This window comes from Archocentrus centrarchus, chromosome 22 (assembly GCF_007364275.1).
Source record: "Archocentrus centrarchus isolate MPI-CPG fArcCen1 chromosome 22, fArcCen1, whole genome shotgun sequence".
Taxonomy (NCBI): Eukaryota; Metazoa; Chordata; class Actinopteri; order Cichliformes; family Cichlidae; genus Archocentrus; species Archocentrus centrarchus.
In genome coordinates this window covers 22,614,740-22,631,227 of record NC_044367.1, presented here as the reverse complement: position 1 = coordinate 22,631,227, position 16,488 = coordinate 22,614,740, and the positions used below count along the sequence as shown (strand labels likewise).

Genomic DNA, 16,488 nt, shown 5'->3' with positions numbered 1-16,488 from the left:
CGTTGGCTTGATTAACGCAATAAAACCTACATCTCGAGATTCGAGTGCTCGAGCTATGCGGTGTTGTATCGTTTCCTCAACACTCCCTTAACAAATATAATTCGAATATTCCTCCATTGTACATGGAATTATACCAAGCTATTTTACAATTGCTGGTGCAAACAATACGGTTCATCTCCACAGCATTGATAATGGCTCAGCCACGCTGTCGTGGCGACATCTGGTGCACTATATCTCCACCAGTGGAACGCTGTAATAGTCATTGAAAAGTTAACTACCGTACTACACTATAATATGGCATAACACAGGGCCTTGAGTAATGCACTACGACTTGGTCATTGCCATTCTGGCAACAACCAAACTTTATAAACACAGTTGTCTGAGGGTTAAAGTAGGTTCGCTGTGAATCGTCTTTTGAAAACTGGCCAATCCTTATAGCCTAAAAAATATACATTTTACTCAACTCCATTTTTAAAAGCGAAATATGTTAAAGCAATCTATTTCATGATAATTTCTTCACACATTAGGCCCGTATCCTAATTCATGATTGTTAGTAAGCGGCTGCAAACGAGGGAAAAGAAACACTCGAAGTTTAAACAGATATTTCTTTATTGTTCAGGGCAGGCATATTTTATAGGCTATATAATGCAATATAACAATATATAATAATATAAAATTTTATAATACAAAATACCTTAGGGTAAACACATTGCCTACGATTTCAACAAATTAAAGAGGAAAAAAGCACAACTGTGTAATACCTCTATTAAAACGCTTGAGATGAAGGCTGAAGCCTTAACGGAGGCTGAACGTGCCTGAAATGAAGAGTAACGCTTTTCGCATTTAAACGAACCCTTCTCTCAATATTTCCTTAAATTTAACATTCTGAAGCTTTCTTTTCTTTCTGAAAGTCAAATCGACGCGCGCGACTTTTTTCCCGGTTTCCCGTCTAACGTTTCCGGGGAGGAAACGGGAAATGGTTCTGATCGCATTTCCCGGGAATCCCGGATCCCGGGATTAAACCCTAAACAGAACTGACCAGTAGCCAAAGGTTTGGGTAACTTCGTGTTTTTAACGGAAAAAGATTTTCTGTTTTTGTTTCCAGCATTTTCAGGAAGCATCTCTCAGGTTGTGTTGTCTAACACAAATTCCTCATGGCAAAAGCCTAAGTGACAAGTAGGAAAACTACTGGCATAACTAAAAACTGTTATGCTGATTAAGAAGCAACAGACTCTGCTAGTTGATAGCCTGGAGCATCAGGTATGAAACAAGGTGGCTACAAAAGTATTTTCTCCTTGAACTCAAAAGCAATCTTACTAATTATGGCTATTCAGTGTGGGAAATTATCAAAAAAATGAAATTTGCATGCATCAGTGTAAACTAACAACAAACAAACAAACAGTACAGTCTGCCTTCTGTGGGTACTGTTTAAGAAAGATAACAGCTCAGGACCTGTGAAACTTTTTTTACAAACTACAAACTTACAAACTAGACACCCTGATGGACCTCTTGCTCAGCTGTGAACCAGGGCCTCCCACGTTGAAAGAACGTCTGGTTACTGATGTAAGCCCGGTTCTCTGAAACCCCAGTAGGGTATCTCACCGCACTGCCCTACTTGTATGGGCATGTGGTGTTTGCTCAGACACATATTCATTGTAATTGTTTTTGTTCTTCTGTATTGTATTTATTTAAGTTTTGTATTTACAGTGTGTTATTTTTTTTTTTAATTTGACTGAATACCACAAAATCTTATCATGTCTTGTGGATATAAAAGCCCAACTAGGGATAATGGTTGGACATTAGCAATAGTCATACACTCTCCATGCTGCCCATCAGTGTCACTCATTGTACTCAAACTATGTTACACTACATCATCCCAATGAAAGAAAAAAAATTATACATAAAATATAAATAAATAAAGATATTGTTCATCTCTGGTTTAAAATGATGAAAACTGAAAATCAAGCCTTTTGCTTGTGAGAATCCTGCTCCTTGCTGAGGACCATAGGAGCACCATCCAAGAGCTGAGCGATAAAGTGCAAGATTTTCTGCTTTGCGACGCTACGTTCCCCAAATGTAGCCCACTTTATGTACTGCGGCCTGTTGTCAAGGCAACCTGGCAGCAAATCAGGGCACAGCACAAAAGAGGGAACGATCCAAGAAAGGGAAAAACAAGTGAGAGAGAAAATTAGGTGAAAAATAACATACATTTAATACACTGACAGGATGCTTTTCCTGCATTACAGATGATTCACAAGTATACCAGTCTTAAGGGTTTTTTTTTTTAACCAGGAGGTTCAAAATGTACGCACCCACCTCTCTCAGGTCAACTAGAAAATACCATTTAATTCTAACTAATTGAATGTGAATCATTATTCCAGATATTTTTCAGCAAACAGTGGATTTTTTTTTTTTGTCCAAAATTTCCCTCCTTTTGGCTCTTGGTGTCACCACAGCCACTAAACATCAACATACCAACTGCCACATCCATATTCCTTAAAAGGTGATATCTCTGCTGCTGATAACTTGCAGTTAAATGTGCGGGAATTTTGTCTCTCAGTACAGTAGGGTGGGTTGCTGGGGGTGTGAGGGCACTGATATGTGCATGGGTTACGTCTGCATCCAATTGTCCAGGTTGTCAGCGTAATACCTTTAATCCACCCCCTGCTACTAGCATTAGTCTCAGAAGATACAATCAAGGGCATGGTTACAGTCCAGCAGCATCCCTCTTCCCCTTTTTCACCTCTATCTCTCCCTCTGATAATCACAATATGGGTCTCCTCTCTACATGGCACAGCTAATCCCCGTGGCTCCTGGACCATGTGACAGTGGGGAGGTAAAGAAGGAGGATGAAGTTGACTATAGTTTTAGAAGCCATTTTCTAGATGGATGGCTGCCTGAAGAAATAATACAGGCTGTAAGAATTTGAAAATGGGCAGCCCATCTAAGCTTCTGGAGGAAGAGAGAGCGACAGAGAGAAAATATATCAGCCTCCAGTAGCTTTAATGCAGGCCCAGCTCCTGCATTGAGTCAGATGGCTTGGCACACAGAGCTCTGGCTTATGGGTTATCTCTCCATCACTCCACTGCTGACAGGCTGGATCCTTCAATACACATGTGCACATGCACACACACACACACACACACACACACACACACACAACACACACACACACACACACTTGTGAGAGCTTTTTAACGTTCATTCTTGGTCTGTGTTTCTCTCACATAAATTCTTCTGTTTTCAAAACTGCCTTTAAAATGGCACACAATGATTAGGCAACATTAAAATTTTCAAACCATTCAACAATCGGCAATTGGACTAAATTAAACTGCTATAGAGTGCAGTTCCTCTAATGGCCACCTGAGGCTGGTTCCAAGATTGAGTCAATCACCACAGACTCTCATTAAGGGTTAGCTAGGGTGTCAAGACAAAACCCTTTTTTGTAGCAGGCTATAAACATATGAAGTTTGATATTTTAACATAAACATGAAGGGATTTTTTTTTTTAATTACTCACCCATTAGGATTTTGTTAAGGCTTAAAGTTTGCATTTTTGGGGACAATATTCTGATTCAAACAGTCCAAAGGCATATACTTACTGGGGTTAGGTTAATTGGTGATTCTAAATTGCCCATAGGCGTGAATGTGAGTGTGAATGGTTGTCTGTCTCTCTGTGTTAGCACTGCGACAGGGTGCACCCTGCACCAGTAACAGCAAAAACGGGGCAAACCAAAAACACCGCACAGATCTACAAAACCACAAAGTAAAGAACGTGGGAGAGAATACACTCACAATGACTAAATAGACAATGTCAAGACAGGACAGTGTCATTTTTCCAAGCCATGCAATCTCACAAGTGCACAAACAAGTTGGCTTGGTCTGTCACAATATTTAGGTGGGTGGTTGCATGGCAAAATAGTAACTACATAAGTGCCAGGACCTGAGGTTTCCCAGCAAAACATGACATCATAATGAGATGACTGATATTATTCACTTCCCCTCGCAGTGGTTTTAATGTTGTGGCTGAATCAGGCACTAACCAAAATAACCTGCTTTTCACAGTTGCTAGGACATGCTTGGGTCATCTGAGATTTTCCTACTGGCTCCTGTCCGTTGTTTATCCCCGCACTTCCTGAATGCTGATGGCAGACAACCTCCTAGTTTATACAAGTGGAAGGAGAAGAAAACCAGAAGAGACTCTGCAAAGGAAGAAGAGGAGGGAGGGAGTATCTTACTCACCAAATGAACAGCACAAAGAGGGTCACCTGATGTCCACATGTGATCTTTACCACTAGGGAGTGATGGAGTGTATATCAGAAGAGGATGACATCTGTTTTAAGGGGCTTCCTCTCCATCTGCACAACTATAAAACAGGACCCAGAGTCTACATGAGTACCTGTGTTTTTCATCAGTATTGACAAAGGAGAGTAGATGAGAAGAGGATGCTGTTGTCAGTTATGGCAAGCACACATGGAAAACACCACAGAGCAAGGTCAAGAGGAAGCAGGAGTAGGGTCACAGGTGAATGTAAGAATAACACAAGTAAAGGGAGGCAAGCAATGGCCTGGTTGTGTTTTCAGATCATGGAGAACACCCACAGAATTTTAAAATCTGGAAAAAGGACACAGTTTATAACGCAGCACAAATAAACGCCCTGCCTTTCAACAGCCCATTTGAAGTGCAATGCCAGTGCAAACCTGCGCGAGATCAATCTGCTCTCCGAAGGGATAAAAGCAAAAGGCCCCATTTCAACGGGCCTCTCCAGAGACAGAACCCCATTCATTCCTCCTCTGAATGCTTTAGTTGTTGCCAACCACGCGGTTTGTCACTTGGCGAAAAAGAGTTTTTGAAAAGAACTTGCCGAGGATGAAGGATCTATGGCTCAGGTCCACTGTACAGATTCTGTTTGTCTGTTTAGTTACTCAGTAGCAAAGGGAAGAACCGTTCTTGGATCCTCAACTGCATCTGCTCATCCATCTCAGGGCTCAAACACAATAAGATGGCAGTTATCTTGGATGATGCATTAGGGCCTGGGAGAGAGCCTGTAGAGCACAGTAAATGTGCCTGTCACAGTTTTCTATTCTGCTTAGAAGCTTTGAAGTGCACCATAAAGTCATTACATGATTAGAAAGAAATGCATGGGAAAATACAGAAGCCAAATTTAGTAATCCAAGACTCTCTCTGAGATTTATGATGGCGTTGAGCTTTATAAAATGTTTTACTGTTTAGTAATGGCCTTTAGTTTTAAACAAAGTGACATCATAGGAGAGGTTTGGTCTGATACTGTATGTCTGAACCATATTTTTTTCCTCCGGTCAGACTATTTATAGGCTTACAGCTTCCAAGTGCTGCAGGTGAGAATAGGATAAGAATTATTCTGATGGATCAGAGGGGGGAAAACAAGAGGAGTGAATGTGATTCAGCTACTTCTTAAATCTTGTTAAGATGCTCCAGCCTTAGATCACTTCAATAAAGCTCATTTGTCACGCCAGCAAAGTGAATTACAGTAGACTAAATTGAATTCAGGATTAGGGTAGGAGGTTTGGCTATCTGACAGCCTGGCATATCTTGTTGTTGGTCAGTATAGAGTCTCTCTCTCTCTCACACACACTCACACACCATTATGATAGTAAACGCACTAACCCGGTGTTTCAGGGAATTCCCATGAACCAAATGTGAAAATAAAATTGCATTACTATCCAATGCAAAAATGGAAGCAAATCATTGCCAACAGCAACTGAATGTATTAAATGAAAACTGAAATTCAAAATCTAAATATAAAAAGCCACAAACTCAGTTTAACGAGGTAAATCCTCCAGCCAAATGACACATTCTGTACACAAACCAGGGAAAGTCTCTTAAAGAAAACAGCAAAGTCCAAGCTATAAACTTTACATATCTCAGGTTCAATAGCCAACCCTGAGCCAGAACATATTTCGTATGGGTAGCCAAGTAAACCCGCCCACAGTCTGGCCCATTCTCAAAACTCTGCATCACATCAAGATCCACATCTCGATCTCAAGCCTCCATCTTAAGTGATTTATTTGGCTGTGAGGTCTTTTTGCAGGCTTCTTTATCACTGTGCTGAAAAGCTTGAAGGATCCCCCGAACCTGAAAAGATAAACTCTACTGCCAAGCCTGACAATTATGGAGGGAGACAGGTTGCGCAAGATACTCCAGTTTGGGAATCTAAAGACGGGCAAAGGAATTCTGCCACCACTTCCACCACTAGGGCTTGATGAGGCAAGAGGGGCCCTGAAGCAGTGGTAGGGTTCAGCATCTCTTAGCGCAGAGGACCCCCACCCCCACCTCCCCAAGGGAAATCCGGTCCAGAGAGCGGGGGGACTCTCACGGACAGTCGAGAAATTTTCCCACATCAAACACAAACAGAGCCGCACAGGGCATCGAGAGGACCCCTGTCCCACCAAGGAGACAGAGGGAGGGAGGGAAAGACTGATGGCTACATAACACAACCCATAGAAGTACATGCCATGCCATATCTCTTGTAAAGAGGCCTCTCAAAGTGAATGCACTGTTTTTGTAAAGCATATTCAGTGATCCAAATGAAGTCTCAACAGTCTTCCAAGGATGTTTAACCTGTAGGTAACCTTCAGTAATTTTAGAAACCTAGAGGCTTGTACATGCCTCTGCACAGTTCATTGGTAAATGACCTCATTAAGGTAATCTGTTTTCAGCGCAATCCACCACTACAAATAACCTTCTGCTAACGCATTAACAGGGTGTCAGGCCACAGATGACATCTGGATTACTAGTGTTGAAGAGTTGAGGCTAATTTAGGCAACCGTTTGAACTTGGGAACCAACAGTATAAGATTAAAACTCAAGAATGACAATTTAGGCCAAGAGATTTAGCGTTATTTTGACCACTGAGATCAAATCTTTTCAGCCTGCAAACAGAGGATATTCCCATTTTAAACAGGAACGGGTTGAACTTTGTCATTAGAGCATCAGTCAAAACAAAGCTCCAGACTTGGTTTATTGAATAACTTCAGCCACCCATTGCAACATGTCAGAAATTAAATCTAAATTACATAATGGCAAGGCCTTTGTAAACAAAAATCAATTTCCTGAAGGGCCAGCAAAGCAGTGGGATGAGGTCACAGGTCAAAGGTCACCTATCATCAATCTCTGTGGAGTATATTTTCAGCAAAGCCATAAGTTTGACCTGTGATATGAAGAGCTGCCGCTATCACAATCATTAAGGTCAAACATTCACAACTTAAATCCTTTGAAGGAACTCCTGGATGGCACAAAAGCAGAGCCCGACTGAGGGCGCTGATACCGTTTCAGGCTTCTGTCATGTCTCTTGCTGGCTTTGACCATAGTCAACATGACATTCTTTTCTAGCATGATTCATGTCTTTCTACTGAAAATCTAAAGGTTACATCTTGCAAAAATGTGGCATGCAAGCCTCCTTTCGAGTGGGTCGGTATAAAAGTCTTCAAAACTTCCTTTTATAGAAGAAGTAGCCCCCAGAGCTGGATATCAAAGCCATTATAAATAAGAAGCTGGAATGCAGAAGGGAAAAAATAAACATCCAAGCTGCTCCGTTATCTACACCCAGCTGTGCAGTTAGAGGCCCAATCCTTGGAGATGATGTCATTCTGGCATTGGGTTACTGTTAAAATACTGTCCCTATAATTTAGAGTGGATACTAATTCATTCAAGTAGTAGCAAGCAAAACCCTATGTGTGAACCTAATTCAAGATTAGTGCAGACATTGACCTGGGTTCATACAACCTCAAGCTGATATAGTTCCATAAACTGATGGAAATTATGAAATTATCATTATCAGCTGGACAAAAGCAACACTATACACCAGGTCTTTATACACTAACCAGCCATTTATTAGGTACATCAAGTCGACTGCAAATATCTAATCGGCCAATCACATGCATTCAGGCATGCAGACATGGTCAGTCCTAACCAGCCATTCTGCTTGACATCAACATTTTCAGCCTGTTGGTGATTGATGTTATGGCGTGGGGGATATCTTCTTGGCAACACTTTGGGCCCTTTATTACAAGCTGAGCATTGTTTAAACCCCACAGCCTACTGAGTATTGTTGCTAATTATATCCATCACTTTATGATTCAGTGTACCCATCTTCTTCTTCTAGCAGGATAATGTGCCATGTCACAAGCCTCAAATCATCTCAAACTGGATTCTTTGACATCACATGACTTCACTGTGCTCAAATGGCCCTCCATAGTAACCAGATCAAATCCAATAGGGGACCTTTGAGACGGGGCGGGACAGAGAAAGTCTCACAATCTAACAGTGATAGTTTACAGGCACCGTTAAGACTGTAGTGTAAAAACTAAAGGTCTGTTCTTTCTGGAATGAGTTCTGGGTGAAATTAATGTTCCACAAATATCCAAATGGTGTGCTTGCTACAATGTCTCTTTTTTCACTCGCCAACAGCACCAACAGTGACTAACCAATGTTAGCTTAGAAATGGAGTTCACTAGTCAATAATGTCAACAAATGCTCCAGCAACACTTCAGCACAAACTCCACAGCGAGCTTGCCAACCTTTTCAGGACTATGCAGTGGAGAGCAACTGCAAATCAAAATGTACTTATGGTTTACCAAAGACTACCAAGGAGAGGGATGAGGAACATCTCCAGGCGCCACTTTTTGACATAATTCAGAGGCAAAGTGAACTGCGATGCAGAGGTGAGGGGAAACCTGCAGCCAAGAGAATTATGGCAGGGCTGACGCACTCGAGGTTGATAAATGATTCCATTGTGCTCAGATCCCAAGTGAAAGAGCGCTTGTGTCACTGAGGTAGCACGTGCACAGGTCCCAAGTGCACACCCCTCCCCTTCTTTCCCTTACATCTACTGACAAAACCTATCTGGCCTTTCTCTCGGCAGGTCATGGCAATATTAGCCAAGTGTAAGTGGTGGGAGCAAAAGGTTGGATGCCCGAGTCACACTCAACCCGCCTTCTTGCAGCCTATTTTGACGGGAGCTAATAGCCTGTGACTACATGGAGACAGTGAACTGAAAACAACCACAGCATTCAGTTAGATGACTGAAGGGGGGCACCAGGTAAAGTGGACTGAGATTGGGACCAAGGAGGTATTTGGGGGAGGGAGCTGTCAGTAAGGAAAGAAATATTAGGATATTCTCAACCTCTATTACCCCCAGCGCTAAATCACCTCCCATTCGTGGAGAAATAATTCCTTGAGACATTAAAGAGGCAATCTTATGTACGCACCTGCTCCCTGTGCATTTTGCCCTGCCATGACTGAGTAGCCAAACATCCAAAATTCCACCTTTATTGTGGTGACAAGCTCCTCTCTGTATAGGCTCAACAACTATGGTGAAACCAAAAATTAAATTGCCCTTAATTTACACCAGTGGTGGAAACATGCAAGTCTGATCAAGTAGTCAAGGCAGCAGGCTACTGTTTTCAAAAACACTACAGCAGCACTAGTCCACAAAAACAAGTTTGCAATGGCACAATGTGAAGAATATCAAGAATGTGAAGTGTCTTCTTCATATTTAATAACCACAGTTGTGTAACTCCAGATTTCTATCTTGCCACTGTTGCTGATGAGAATGACAGGAAATTAGACTACAGGGGCAGATTCAGGAGGAGGAAGAAAGCAGAAGGCAGAAAAATGTCCTGCACTGTTTTATTTAATAGATCCCACTGACAAGGAAGATTCCTTCTTCTAAAAATATGTATGACAGCTGGAGGGTTTTATTCTGAGTAATTAGTGAAAATAAATTAGTACTTTATATGATACAAAAAACAAAACAAACAATAATTAAACAAGGACACAGGAATGACACAGAAGAGAAAGAGAAAGTAAATTACTGACGTGTATTAAGATCATATCATAGCGCTCCTCTACAGTTGGGTTACACCAATTTTGATTTGATGCCAATGGTTTCTGGCACACTGGGAGCATTCCTGCTATGCTGGAGTTCCTTTTAGACTTAAGTTCTTCACAGCAGAGAACAACCTCACTACTGTATGGGAGAAGCAGACCAGCGCCTGTTGCAGCCGCCCGTCAATAAGTCCTGCACACTGGGCCTCTGTGGCCAGGAGCTGTTCTAGAAAGGCTGCAATCAGGCGATTGAGTAAAGCCAAGGAGACATGCACTCTTCAGGAGTCAGACAGAATGAGAATGAAAGGGTGCAAAAGATCCTCTTGCATTTACCACTTTCCTTTTCAATGCTTATTCATAATATTGACTAACAGTGTGTACGCTTGGACAGTATGCTGGTATATCAGGGTATTTAGAAATCTAGGCTTAGCCCCGTTGACAGAGCCAGCAAACAGAAACGAAGTCGTTCATCCTTTGCATCTAGAAAGTGGCTAAAGAGGGAAACACTCTAAAGTGCCAGCTTGCAATCAGTATCATCTCAACCCACTGATATTTTGATGTCCACTTTCATTAAGTCCTCCAGCAAGAATCAATTGCAAAAGGCAGTTGTAGGAGTGCCTGAGAATTCCAGACTAATCAACTGTGCTGAAAGCAAGAAAATACCCTAAGTATGGCTAACTTTAGAAGTTCGTGCACCAGCAGCCTTTTTTTGCTTGTAGATTAATGTTGACACATTTATATTGAATCTGATTATGATGCTGAGTAGCTATAAATCAGTTTATTCTGATGCAACTTTCATGCAATCATGTTTTACCAAGCTCAGTGAGCTGTGAAACGCAGCGACTGTGATTAAGGTATGATGTACTTTTGTTATCAAAAAAGTTGGGAAATTACCATGTTAAATAATGCTCAATAAACCAAAAAATAAATATGATAAAATACTTAGCTTAAATCTAAAATTGAGGTATATTGTGGTATAATGTGGCAAAGATTTTTCTGTATCTGTCTTTGTGTCAATAGAGCTGAAATAGACGTTAGATAAAGTGTTCAGTTGCATGTCCAGTGAGAAGTACCCAGGGTCCATTAATTATCCACAGCCCTGCACCAGCTGAGGAACAGAAATAGTGTGTTGATTTATTTCAAACTGGATTCAAATATCAACAGCAATGATGAATTTGACTGGCAAGTATCAGTAGTAAACAACTACAGTTTTGGGGAGTAACTTGGCTTTAATCTTGGTGCAAAAGGTGACCACCCAGCATGGACAAAGCTATTTGCACTGTTTGCACCTAGAAAAGTTTGGCTAAGTGTTTTGGCTACACTTCAAAGTGGAGGTTTACCATCAATATCAGTACATCATCAGTCCACTGATGTGTCTGTGTCATCAAGTCCCTCGCCAAAACTCTATGGAAGAAGGTCGGAGTGTCCCAGAAAGTTAAAATTTAGACTAATCAACTAGTCTGAAAGTAAGAAGACACCCAGAGTTTTTCTGACATCTATACACCTCTGGTGAATCAGGTTATTATTTTCCACAAACATTCATTTTATAGATCAAAATATAGACAAACCAATAGGTACCATAGGCTGCAGCCTCAGGTAGTGATGGCTGGCTGTGTAAACCATTAGTAAATTGGTGTCTTACACCAATAGCGTTAACAATTTATATGCTTAGCCACATGACATCTAGCACCATCAGCTGAGCTTTTACCATACACCACTGTGACATTTCAGAAAGGATAGACACCTCCCAAGATTTCTGTTAGGAGGACATTTGATGTGTCCTTGCATGGATTCCAGGGTGTTTCTGGATCTATGTACAGCTCTACTTTTCAGAAAAAGAAGCCCTTGGCTGTACTGTATTCATAGCATGAAAATATGGTTACCTCCTGCTGTAAAAACAAATCACAGAATCAAACCAGTTCCCCTTTTTTTTCACACATACTCATAAATGAAGGTCTAGTAAAGTAGGAAAAGGAAGGATGGGGGGGGGGGGGGGGGTTCTCATAACCACTTGTGCCTGAGGATTGGAAGAGGAGGAGGGGGGCGAGTGGGCATCCAACAGACCCAAAACTGTGTCTGGTATAGGATTATAACCTCACAGCTAATTACTCCCAGACTGCTTAGCTCTGTGCCAGAAACTCTGCACAGATATAGTAAGCCAGCACACTGCCTGCTTCTCCACCACACAAAGAGAGAGGTTGGCACAAGGCCGCATGCACGCACTTCGGCCGCTCAGTGTGTAAGTGATGAGGGACAAGTAAAGAAGTTAAAGTTTTATGAAGGGAGACAGAGACAAAGATATCGACTTGGAACCCTTGTTGATGAACTGTAAGGGTGCACATGAGGGTGTCGGTGCTTTCTAGATGATGTGATGATGAGTACTTGTTGCACATTGATTTAGTTAAAGTTTGGACTATGTACAATGTTCATCTGACAAAACACATCATCAGTCAACAGGCTGCAGAAAAGAGAAGCGACATGCCCTCCCATGACCAAGTGCATGCCTCCAGCCTGCCTTGGATCCTGCCCCATCCTAACTGCCACACCGGATTCTCACCTTACAGCCCAGACAGGCAGCAGCAACAGCCAACCAAAACATCTGGCTGTGTTAGAAGTGAGTAAACCTCTCCCTCAGCTGCTGGTTGGGAACAATGGTCCTGTCTTTCCCCAGCTGGCCACCACTCCTAGCTTAGACCAGGCATAGTCCACAGCTATATGTGGCCACTGAGACACCAGGTAAAACACCCACAGCCACCCAGAGCTGAGCAAGGCTGCCACTCATGCTTCTGCCCACAGAAACAAACACACACATCCAAAAGTAGTCCAGCTTCTGCTCAGTCAGCAGGGGCACAGCCAGAAGCTGAGCACCTCAGCCCACCGGGTCTGTTGCTCTTGGATTACACATGTGTTTTTCTTCCCTACCTCCGCTCTGAAAGCACACAGGTAGCTGGACAAGGATTGTGCACTACAGTCAAAACAGTGGACCCAAAAATACTCCAGGAAAATTGCTTCCTTAGTCTGACTCGAGGGTAAACAGGACAAATATTCCTGCTTTATATGTGAATTTTTGCATGCCTGCAAAAGAGCTTAAAGTGTATTAAAAGCTCAGCTCTGCTCAGAGATCTGCAGCAGGACTTTTCAATAAATCCATCCATCGCTGACATCCTTTAACACAAGTCTGTCGGCTCAGTAGGCAGCCTACTGCTGCCAGTGACGTATGTGCATTACACATTGTTTAAAAAAAATCCTTCAGCAGCTTTACATGCACAAATCCTGCAAGCCACTTACTTACCCGATGATTAAAATGTAATTTTTTAGGCCATAATCCACCCATCTTTTCACCCATAATGGCCATTTTTTATAGATATATTTTTCTCTCTCTTTTTTTTTTTATTTCTCAGAACCACAGCCAAAAAGTTGGGGATCACTGTGGCTTTACTTGATGCAGCACAATCTTGATCCGGAAGAAGGAATGAAGCTGAGCCATACGGGTAAGGAGGAGGAGGAGGAAGAAGAGGAGGGGATCATTTTGTGCTTAGCATGGTGCTGTGCTTGTAAAGCCTCAACCGCTGGCCAAGAGGAGCCGATGCTACATCACTGCCAGATGTTCAGACAGATTAAACAGCTCCTGATGTCTCTAACAAGCAGTGTGGACATTAAGAGGTATGGATGCCTGATTCTCCTGATTAAAAATGCAGTTTTTCTTTATTTAATAACAATGTGAGATTCCCAAAAAACTTCCCTTTTATAAATCAGCATCCTTCACATTAATTTCTGTTATTTAAATGATCTGATTTCTGTTAGAGTGGGAGAGGGTGTACTATTTTGACACATCTGGATGTAAAACAGTACGGCGGACCAAACGTAACAAAAATCAAAAATGAATGCTTAACAAAAAAAAGAAAAAAAAATTAAATGAAGCAAAAATAATTTTAAAAATAAATGCAGAAACAAGGCGTGTATAGTCGAGCACTGATTATATCAAACAGTATATGAAACGTGTACCTCGTGATACTTTGAATGACAGTCCATTCATTTGCATGCTGAGGCAGAAAAGAAATGAAAGAAATCCAGAATAAATATATTTTGGGGGGGAAAAAACAAGGAAAATCCAAAGGGAAAGTAATACAGAAATAAATTTTTAAAAAATAATACATTTAACAGGGAATAAATTAATAAATAAAAGAAAAATGAAGCTAAACAGTTGCTGCAGCCAGATTTGGCGCAAGTGAATGGGAACTCCTATCCACTGATAGGAGTTCGGATCAACAGGAGTCCATTGATAGGGCTGAGAGTCTGAATCGGATTCAATAAACAGAAAATATTTTCCATTTAAATTGTATGTACATAATAAAGTGAGGAAAAATGATGGGTCTTCATTGTGCTGTGTGTCTTAATACTTTCTTTGAATAAAACAAAAAATATTTTTTTTTTTTTTTTAAAGCGTAGGGAGCGATTCCCTTAGGCTGAAAAATCACTCGATTTGAACAGATCTTGTTATGTACAGACATTTCTTTGCAGTGTGGGCGATGACACAGCAGTGGAGGCGGCGCAGCGCCCTCTGTGGACGGATACAGGAACTAATATCAGCTCGTCTGGCCCAGTGCACGCAGAGCCAGATAATATCGAGGTCAAACGCATTGAGCATCATGTAAGACTCAGTGCTGTCCATCAGTATAACACAGTGCGGCATTAATAGCTCAAAATGATCACATCACTGTGAGAAAACCGTCAAATAGATCAAAGATAATGGGTGGAGGCTGGTTGTCATGCGCAAAATTGCATATAAATTAACCTATATGCACCCAATGGTGGCCAATAATATGTTATAGTCGAAGTCATTAATCATTTTTACCCTTTAATATTAATGCAGGCGAACTAGCAGGCTTCAGATCAGGTGCTGGATCCTAATTAGCATGCTGACTAGAAAAAAGGGGGGCAGCCAGGTAAAACCAGAGGAATGGTGCTTTGATCACATTTTAAACTCTAATCTGCCGAAAGCAGCAGAAACTGTAGCATCAAAATGCCCCTTTTCCACATCCAGGGGTTCAGATATACCCAAGCCGATGGCCGTTTGCCTCCACGGCTGTTCAAGGCAGAACCATCCCAGCCTCCAGCTCAGCTCAGACTGCCTGGCAGAGAAAATGTTACTTACCTTGCGCACGCGTTGCGGAGAATCAGTCGCTGCTCGGAAATTATAATCCCGTGTGGCTGTCGGCAGGTAGATGGGAGAGAAATCACAGCGGGCTGAATAAACAGAGAGCCGCCGCCGAGCTGTGCTGACTGTACGAGGAGGTTCATTCAGCTGAATGATAGTGAAGAGTGAAAGCACTGACAAGTCGGTCAAAACAGCAGTACCACGCCTCCTGTCTTAAAGTCACCGCACTCTGCCCGTCTATCTGTGCGTGTGTGTGTGTGTGTGTGGGGACCTGAGGTAAACATGACCAATATCAAATCATAACTTCCATATTACAAGCAAATAATGCAAACGCAATATCATTCTATGATTCAAATTAGCCCTTTTAACTGAATATGTACTAATTGAACACCATTTTCAGGCTCATATGCAGCCCTGTGCCCTCATACAGATGTATAACATGAACACAGGCTGCATAAGAACTCGGTAAAGCAGTGATACATAAATGTTATACTGCTACTTAAGTAATTGTGCTTAAAGTATCTAAAGTAAAAGTAGGCATTATGCATTATACTGGATCATAATTATGGGGTCATCAGATTTTAATATATTTTTAATGTTGCAGCTGGAGATTATTTTAACTACTTATATTCAGTTGAGTAGCTTTATAACCACAAAGCATATATTTCCATTCATATTAGCTGTGTCTCCAATTCAGGGTGGCTGGAGCCCAGAGAGAACATGCAACATCCACACAGAAGAACCTGCAACTGGAATTGAACCTATGACCTTCTTGCTGCGAGGCAGCAGAGCTTGTACTTACTTCACCATAGTGGTTTAGCTCACTGTTGTTTCTATCTATGTTTTAATCAATTAAGATTAGTCCATGCAGTACCACATTGTCTTCTGTGTTTGCATGCTGAGGACTTTAGTCATGCATACTTGTTACAATGAATAACTTGTGTTTCATATTTTTAAGTAAAGAAGACTTCTGCATGTAAGTGCAGAGACTCGTGGAACTGCTAATGTTTAACATCGGATCCTTACTCTGCTGCTGTTGTGATCTGTTGCATCGTGTTAAGACTTTGATTCTTGGGGCTGTGTAATGTGGTTTCCAGTGTTTGGGTGGCGAAGGACTGTGTAATGGTTTAGCTTTTAACAGTCCACCATGACTGTAGCGATTAATAACTCCCAGTGAGTGTTCAGGTTCAGGGTTTTCATCCATACATTATTAAAATTAGTGTTCCTGTAAGTGTGCGGTGTATGGGACACAAAAATATGACAAACTGATGTAGCCTGTAGACGTGTTCTTCAATCATACTGCAGGTTTCTTGTTTTCCTATGAAATAAAGACTAATAAAGTTTCCCAAATACACAGCAAAGGTCCTGCAGGAGCAGCTGCTAAGCACTTAATCCTCTGAAGTATGAAGAAACAGTATGGCTGCCTGTGTTTTGATCTCCTCTCAGCCTGTAATCCCTCATTAAT

General features: G+C 41.6%; 1 protein-coding gene across 1 annotated transcript in view; it reads right to left on the bottom strand.

Annotated features, from left to right (window-relative positions):
- The window catches only part of daam2 (dishevelled associated activator of morphogenesis 2), a 112,031-nt gene extending 96,874 nt beyond the window's left edge, over positions 1 to 15,157 (bottom strand). Inside the window, exon 1 of the mRNA XM_030718524.1 lies at positions 15,021 to 15,157. The gene's annotated coding sequence lies outside the window, so the exon portion shown is untranslated. The remainder of the gene's footprint in view (positions 1 to 15,020) is intronic.
- Positions 15,158 to 16,488: the final 1,331 nt, after the last annotated feature.